Raw genomic sequence first — 7420 nt, 5'->3', positions numbered from 1 at the left:
CTAAAAATATATAAAAATATATTTATACAAAAATAAATTAAAAATATAGCGTTTCGCTGAGTCCCCGGCAGTGGCACCAAAAACTTGATGTCGTAGCGTGGGGTACGTGATAGTACTATATTTTACTACGAAATACGTTACAAATTACACAAGTTTTATTTATTTATTTACATATGGGATATACCTAAACCTTGCTACAACACTATAGGCAGTGTACCTAATCGTAGAGTAGTATAGTTTTTAGTAAGTCCGGTTCGTTCCACAGGGAGCGGGCTTATTGCACACTATATTTTTAAACAACTATATTTGTACAAAATATAAATAATTATATATAATAATATATAAAAGGGGGGTTTACCGTTTAATGACCGGTTTGTCGATTTATATTTTAAGTGAAGCGTATAGTAAATGACGATATTTAAATAACAATATAAAATAAATAACAATAATTAAAATGACAATAAATAAAAGTACGAGGAAATATGAAATAAAATATATTATACTTATTTAAGCTTCCGTAACCATGATGTTTGATGTGTTGATTTTAAGTTTTATGCCCATGGGTTAATTTTCCTTTATCCTGGATTATTTAATATGTCCGTCTGGTTTTTGTCCATAACAGTCCATCAGTGATAAATATAAAGTGCGAGTGTCCTTGTCAAATTATTCTTTTACCCGAAGTTAAATATTCCAACTAATTGGGGACTTAAACTGTAACAAGGTTTTAATACTTTGTTTAATAATTACACCAGGATATCGACTGCGTGTAACCCAAGCTTTTAATACTTTGTTATCAATTATGCCAAGTGCCCTTGTACATAATTTCACCCATGTTTTAATAATTCCATAGACTATTAATCCATTCTCGTGTCCGGTTAAATGAACGATTATTCGTACATATAAATACCCCGCCCATCGTGTCCGATCGAGTGTATATGGTTATTTATAGGGACGTCCAATTGTAAATTTTTATATTAAAATTAACAAACTATCATTTAGTTAAACAAATATAAAGCCCATTAATAGCCCATAGTCTAATTTCCACAAGTGTCGTTCTTTTTTCCAAACCCCAATTAAGGTACAAAGCCCAATTACCCCGTCTTTAATATTTAGTCCAACATCATGATTACTTTGGCTCAAATAAGCTTAATAATAACTTAAGTACGAGATATTAATTTAAAAAGGATAACATAGCTTACATTGATTATTTATCGCGTAGTGTTACACGGACGGAGCTCCGACTTTAAAACCCGTAAAATAACTTTACATAACCCGAACTAATCTAATATAAAACTACCCTATACTATATATATTATATATATATATATATATATTTATTTATTTATTACAGAGTATTATTATTATTATTTTTTTATATTTACTCGCAGAATTCGTGACCTTTTATAGGCATTTTGGAATTTGGCAGCTCCGCGAGTCGTGGAGTTTTTGGCCTTCAAACTCCGCGAGTTGTGGAGTTTGAAAATCCAGCTCACAAACTTTTGGCTCCTAGCTTGTCGACATAATAAATATATAAATATAAAATATAAATAATTAATATAATTATTTATATATTATATTATATTCTTGTGCATAACTGACTTGTAATTTTTGGTCCGTTGCGTCGGGCGTTGATAGTTGACTCATGTCCCGGTTTCGGATTTTCGAACGTCCTTGCGTACAATTCAATATCTTGTACTTTGCGTTCCGCAACTTGTACTTTTGTCATTTTTAGACGTTTCTTATCAATAAATTGAACCACTTGGATTGTATCTTGTACATTTGAGCTTTTTGGTCATTTGCGTCTTCAAATCATCGTTTTCGCCTTTTGTCTTCGCACTTATTTAATATAAACGATTACAACTTAAAATAGGACAATTACAACTAAATAATTTACATGTTGGGAGGATATTGCTACTAAATATATGTTCATTTGAAGCACTATCACCCTTTTTGGGTTTTACACGCTCCTCCCTCATTTCAAATTTTGTTCTTTTTCATGTAGCCATTTGCTTTTTCGTTCGTATTTGTTTATTCGAAGGTCCGTGTTTTCTTTCCTTCATTCTTTTATTTACATTTTAAATCTTGCATCGATCAACCATGTCTTCTGATAAGAAAGTGAAAGATATAGAATATTCTATTACTGAAACAGAGATTCGCCGAATCGTCGATCAATATCCCCCCATCAAAAAATATTCTCAGATCGCCCCTTTAGGCGGCCAATGGGCTAACAAGCTACCGGAGCATATGATTGCTGTTTATGACAAGGTTATGGAGCTCGGGAATACCCGTATTCCTCCTACCCCTTTTTTCATGGAGGTTCTTCGTCATTATTCAATCGGTATTAGCCAACTGCACCCTTATGGTGCCAATCGTATTTCTATCTTTTAAATGTGGTGTCGTGCGAATAGTCGCAAACCCTCTTTATCTATTTTTACTAATCTGTTTTGTGCTTCGATGAGTGATGAGAGTTGGTATTCTTTCGATAATAACTGCAAGTTTTGTGTTACCCCTAAACAGGGTGTGAAGGGAATGTGGAAAAAATCTTTTTTCTTTGTTAAAGCTACCTGTGCTCTGAAGAATACAATAACATTCTTATCTGGTATTCAGGCAAAAAAGGAGAGAAAAACAAACCTCTGCCAATTCTTCCAGAGGAAGATAAATTTTACAAGTCTTGCCTTGATCTACTTCTTCCATCTCGCATCTATCCTAATGTCCCACTAGTTCTTGGCTGCATTTCAACCCACTGGACGTATTCTAATAAGCGTCCCGTTATCATTAGAAACAAGAAGGGTATATCCCTTTTTTACTTGTATTACCTTAGGCGTGTATTTAACTCCTTTTTTCTTATACTTGAACTTCAGCTTATATTGCAGAAATGGATTTGAATGAGTTTATGATGTTGAAGGCTTCTGATAGTGTTATGTTTGGATAAAAAGATCTACATGATACCGACCCCGATGTTCAACCAGAGATTATTAAGGTTCCAACCAATCCAGCTGCCCCTGCAACTTCGAAGCGCAGGACAACTAGCCTGCGTCAAGAAAGAGAAATTGATGTCTCTTCTTTTGTTGAAATTCAGCGCTCTCTCGTTGTGGAAACATCGAAGGCAGTCGGAAAGAGGCCAATTATCGGTAAGCATTTGTTATGCACTATTTAGCATTCATTCTACATGCAAAGCTATTTGTATTTTGTTAAACGATTGATTCTCGATACCTGTAGATGGTATCAAGCCAATTGAAATTAACCACGAGGTTGTGTCTAACAATCGTGCCCTTGCTCCGGAGAACCAGGCATCCCAGACATGGGAGGATACTGCCCCCAATTCTCCTGTCTGCCGTCGATCAATCGTTGATCTGAATCTTTCCGGTAGGCTTCCACCATTCCAAAGGCACACTAATTTGTATGTTGATACCCCTTCATTGGATACCAGCCGCAATAAGCGGGCTCGACTTAACATCCCTACTAGCTTTTCTTTGTCTCCTGACATGAATCTGGACTATTTTGATGAGTTTTTTAAGACATATGTGCCTACGTTACTGCGCATGTGCTCCTTCCAACCTTACTGCAAAGTTTGAGCATCTGTCCCCTGAGCAAGACCTTCTTATTGACACGCAGGCCACAATGTTCAATCTTACTAAAGATATTAGCCGCTTAAAACAAAAATCTAATTCCATAATTCTTGGTCACAAACATCTGTCACGTGAACAAAGGGAGTTTGCCAAACTTGATGCTGAAAAGAAACAGTTATCTGAACAACTTCACCAGTCTGTTGCAGCTCGTTTGAAGGCGGATGAGAGGAATTCTCATCTTGAGGGTGAATGTCAGCGTTTGATGAATGAAATTTGGCATTCGAAAACTATTCGAGCCGATCTTGAGACTCAAGTGAATGACCTGTCTTTGCAACTTGGTACTGCGACATCGAATAATTGCCAGCTTAAAAAAGCAACTTAATGAACAGGACGCGAAGCACAAAGCAGTTGTTAGTGAGCGTGACAATCTTAAGGCTGAATGCTCAAGCCTTCAATCTGAATACTCAATTTTAAGATCTGGTCTTCCTAAAATTACTAAACATAGCATGGCCTGTCCGAGTGTTCGCGTTCCTTTTGATCATGCCATACTTGCTGCACGTGCCTATGAGCGATCCCTTTTCTGGGATGTTGTTAAATCAAACCTTGCTATACCGGACATTAATCCGGTCCCCATTTTGAATGAGCTGGTGGAAGATGCCGCTAAGAAATGCAATGAGTCCTGTGCGGCTTTAGCGAACTTGAGAATTCCTCGTTCGGAGGAATTAGCTGAGAACAGGGATTTTACGTCCCGCCAGGTGGTTGATGGCATGCTAGCGTAGGCTTGCATGCAGCTTGGATTGGAGGGACAATGGTTGTCCGCTTCCAAGTTGTTATTTTTATTCAGCGAGGGATGGGCCCAGCAGTTTAAGGGTTTCGCATCCCTATATCTATATTTATTTATTTCCTTTTTCGTTTGAAAAAGCAGGGTATGCGTCTGATCGCTGCTGGCAAGGATTGTATATTCTCCTTAGTGTAGGGCACCGTTCCAATTAAGCCACCCCTAGTATATTAGTATGTTTGTAGGAAATAATTATCTTGACCGTTTTGCGCAAGAGTAGAATTCTATCTTCTTAGGTATCTGCTTTTTCTCTCATGCCGTCGCAGTATAAGATATTTTCCTTTAATAGAGGCATTTTATTTAAGTATTCTTGTGCTTAGCGTTAGGCGTATGTAACCTTTCTTTATAGATATTTTATTACATTTGTGCTACATGCTTTCATACTTATTGCAAATTTATAAGTGGTTTTCTTTACATACTTGCACTTGCATGCGCATTATAACATATGAATAAATGTTATTTGCATATGAAGGGAGCGACCCCTCTATACACGTATAATCTTTTTATTCTTGCGTCTTAGCAAACTAATACTGAGCATTAAAAAGCAAACCAATGCTTATACATATTATACTCTTGATATTTAAAAATTGTTTGCACGTATTGATAATCCAATATCGAATCCGTCTATATAAGCAACTCAATGCTTATCTCAAGAGTCTTCTGGACAATCCAATGTCCGTGTTATTAACAAGTAACCAAACTTGTATTTTATAGTCAAGACTTTGCAAGTCTCCGTCTTGCGCGGTGTACAAGTGTTTGAAACAATCCAATGTTTTACTACTGTCACCATTGAAAATAGTACTAGTAACTAAACTAAACTATGCCCCTTGGGATTCGGAGTGCATTCCTGTGCAGCCTGGGGCTTCATAATTAAATTTAAATGCAAGCATTATTGGCTTAAATTAATTGATTCAATTTATTAAAAATAATTCAAATGACAAAAGTCTTTATTAAAACATAGCAAGTATAACAAAATTTCAACAGATGTCTGGGTGATCAATCCTACTGTTGATATCTTTTGCTTTTTTATGCCTTCTAGATTTATGCATGCAAGGCGCATCCTGCCAAATTATTTTCAAGCCACCGTACCCCCTTTGTTCTTTTTCCCAGTAACCATATTATCTGGGTTATCCACAGTGCAGTAACTTTTGGGCTTTTTTATTGTTTACTGCCTTTACCGCCATTAATCTGGGTTATCCATCGTGCAGTAACCATATTATCTGGGTTATCCACCATCATTTTAATTGGTGACAAGTCTCCTAACTCTAATCTCTTGTAGAGAGAGTAGGGGATTAGGTTGATACTCGCTCCTAAATCTGCTAACGCATGAATGGTTCCATATTGGTAGATTGCACACGGGAAAATGAATCAGCCCGTATTTCCTAGCTTCGGTGGTAGAGAGTTTCTGAGTAATGCAGAGCATTCTTCACCCAGTGGAATTTTGTTAGAGTCTGGTATCCTCTCCTTTGTAGAGAGAAGCCTTCGGATGTATCTCTTCTGGTTGAGAACTTTAGACATAGTGTCCAGGAATCTTCCATCAAGTTTGAAGGAATCAAGCTTGGATGTTTCTTCTTGTAGCCTTCCAGGATAGGGTACACGAACTGGAGTTTCCAGGGTCAGCTTCTGAGTATATGTTGATTTGTTCTTGAGCTTGATTGACCTTCTCCGTGGTTCTTCCTCTGGGATTACGGAATCCATTTGTTTTGCTTCTTCTATGTGGGGATTTTTGATAGTATTACTTGGCAATCTTCCCTGCGGTCGGGTTTCAAGGCGTTGTGATAACTGTCCGAGCTGCGTTTCTAGACTTTTGAGCAGAGCCAATTGGTTTCTCATTAGTGTCTCTGTCTGATCTTGCCTGGCCGTAGTTCTCTGATTTAGCTGTTGTTGTCCTTGAATGAACTGAGTCAACTGATCATCTGCTCCGAGAGTGGGGTAAGTTGCTTTTGTAATCTGGGTGGTAGGGGAATTTTCCTCAACTTGGGTACCAGTGAGTGGAAGTGGTTGATCGTAGGTCAATTGAGATTGTTGGGCTGAATAAGGTGGATAGCGATAGCGAAAAGGCTGGTTGCTTCGTTGAAATTGATTAACCCTATGTTGTTGATTGAAGCCAGGGTTTGATTGGCGGGCTGGGTATTGAACGTAACAGACTGAACCATCGGGGTTTTCGTACTCAACTTGATATTCTTTAGTGGATTGTGGGTTGGTACAATTAACACAAGCCTGAGCTTGGTTGACCTGCTGCGACTGCGTCTTCATTTCTCCGAGTTGTTTAGCGAGAGATTCCATCTTATCTGTGAGCGATTTGATGGCCTCCGTTTGATTGTTGAGTGCAGAGAGTGGGGCAGATGATGAAGTTGTTTCACCACTGTTCCAGTCATGATGATGCATTGTCATGTTCTCGAGTAACTCCTATGCTTCGTCTACGGTTTGTTTCATCAGATTCCCTTGAGCCGCTGCATCGATCGTCGTCCTATGATTCACCGTAATACCATTGTAGAAGGTACATATTTGGGCTGACCATTCTAGCTGGTGATTAGGGCATTTCTTCAGCAGGATTTTAAATCGCTCCCATGCAGTGTAAAGAGATTCATCATAACTTTGTTTAAAGTTAATGATGTCATTCTTAAGCTTGGTTTGTTTAGAAGGAGGGAAATATTTGGTTAGGAATTTAGTAGCCATCTCCGTCCATGATGTGATAGAATCCCTTTCCAATCCTTCGAACCAAGTTTGAGCATGATGAGTGAGAGAATATGGAAACAAGTATAGCCGGACTATATCTTGTCCTATCCCTGGCTGTTTGTAAGAGTTCGAAAGAGATATGAATTTATCAAGGTGAGAATTAGGATCGTCATTCTGTAATCCATGAAACTGACAGCTGTTCTAGATGAGCTGGATGATGTGATGTTTTAACTCGAACGAGTGTCCATGAATTTCTAGAAATCTGATTGGTCTTCCTCGACCTTCAATCGAGGGTTTGGTATTTTCTGCTAAAGTAACGCGTAATGCCATTTAA

At 37.9% G+C, this 7420-nt stretch overlaps 1 non-coding gene across 1 annotated transcript; it reads left to right on the top strand.

Annotated features, from left to right (window-relative positions):
• Positions 1-6931: 6931 nt before the first annotated feature.
• On the top strand, positions 6932-7037 carry LOC139887143 (small nucleolar RNA R71). The gene has a single exon (XR_011772986.1). It is a non-coding gene; the product is annotated as a small nucleolar RNA R71 (small nucleolar RNA).
• Positions 7038-7420: the final 383 nt, after the last annotated feature.

The sequence above is a fragment of the Rutidosis leptorrhynchoides genome, chromosome 1, assembly GCF_046630445.1.
Source record: "Rutidosis leptorrhynchoides isolate AG116_Rl617_1_P2 chromosome 1, CSIRO_AGI_Rlap_v1, whole genome shotgun sequence".
NCBI classification, from domain to species: domain Eukaryota; kingdom Viridiplantae; phylum Streptophyta; class Magnoliopsida; order Asterales; family Asteraceae; genus Rutidosis; species Rutidosis leptorrhynchoides.
The sequence above is the reverse complement of the archived record's forward strand: the minus strand, read 5'-3'. Positions and strand labels throughout refer to the sequence as shown.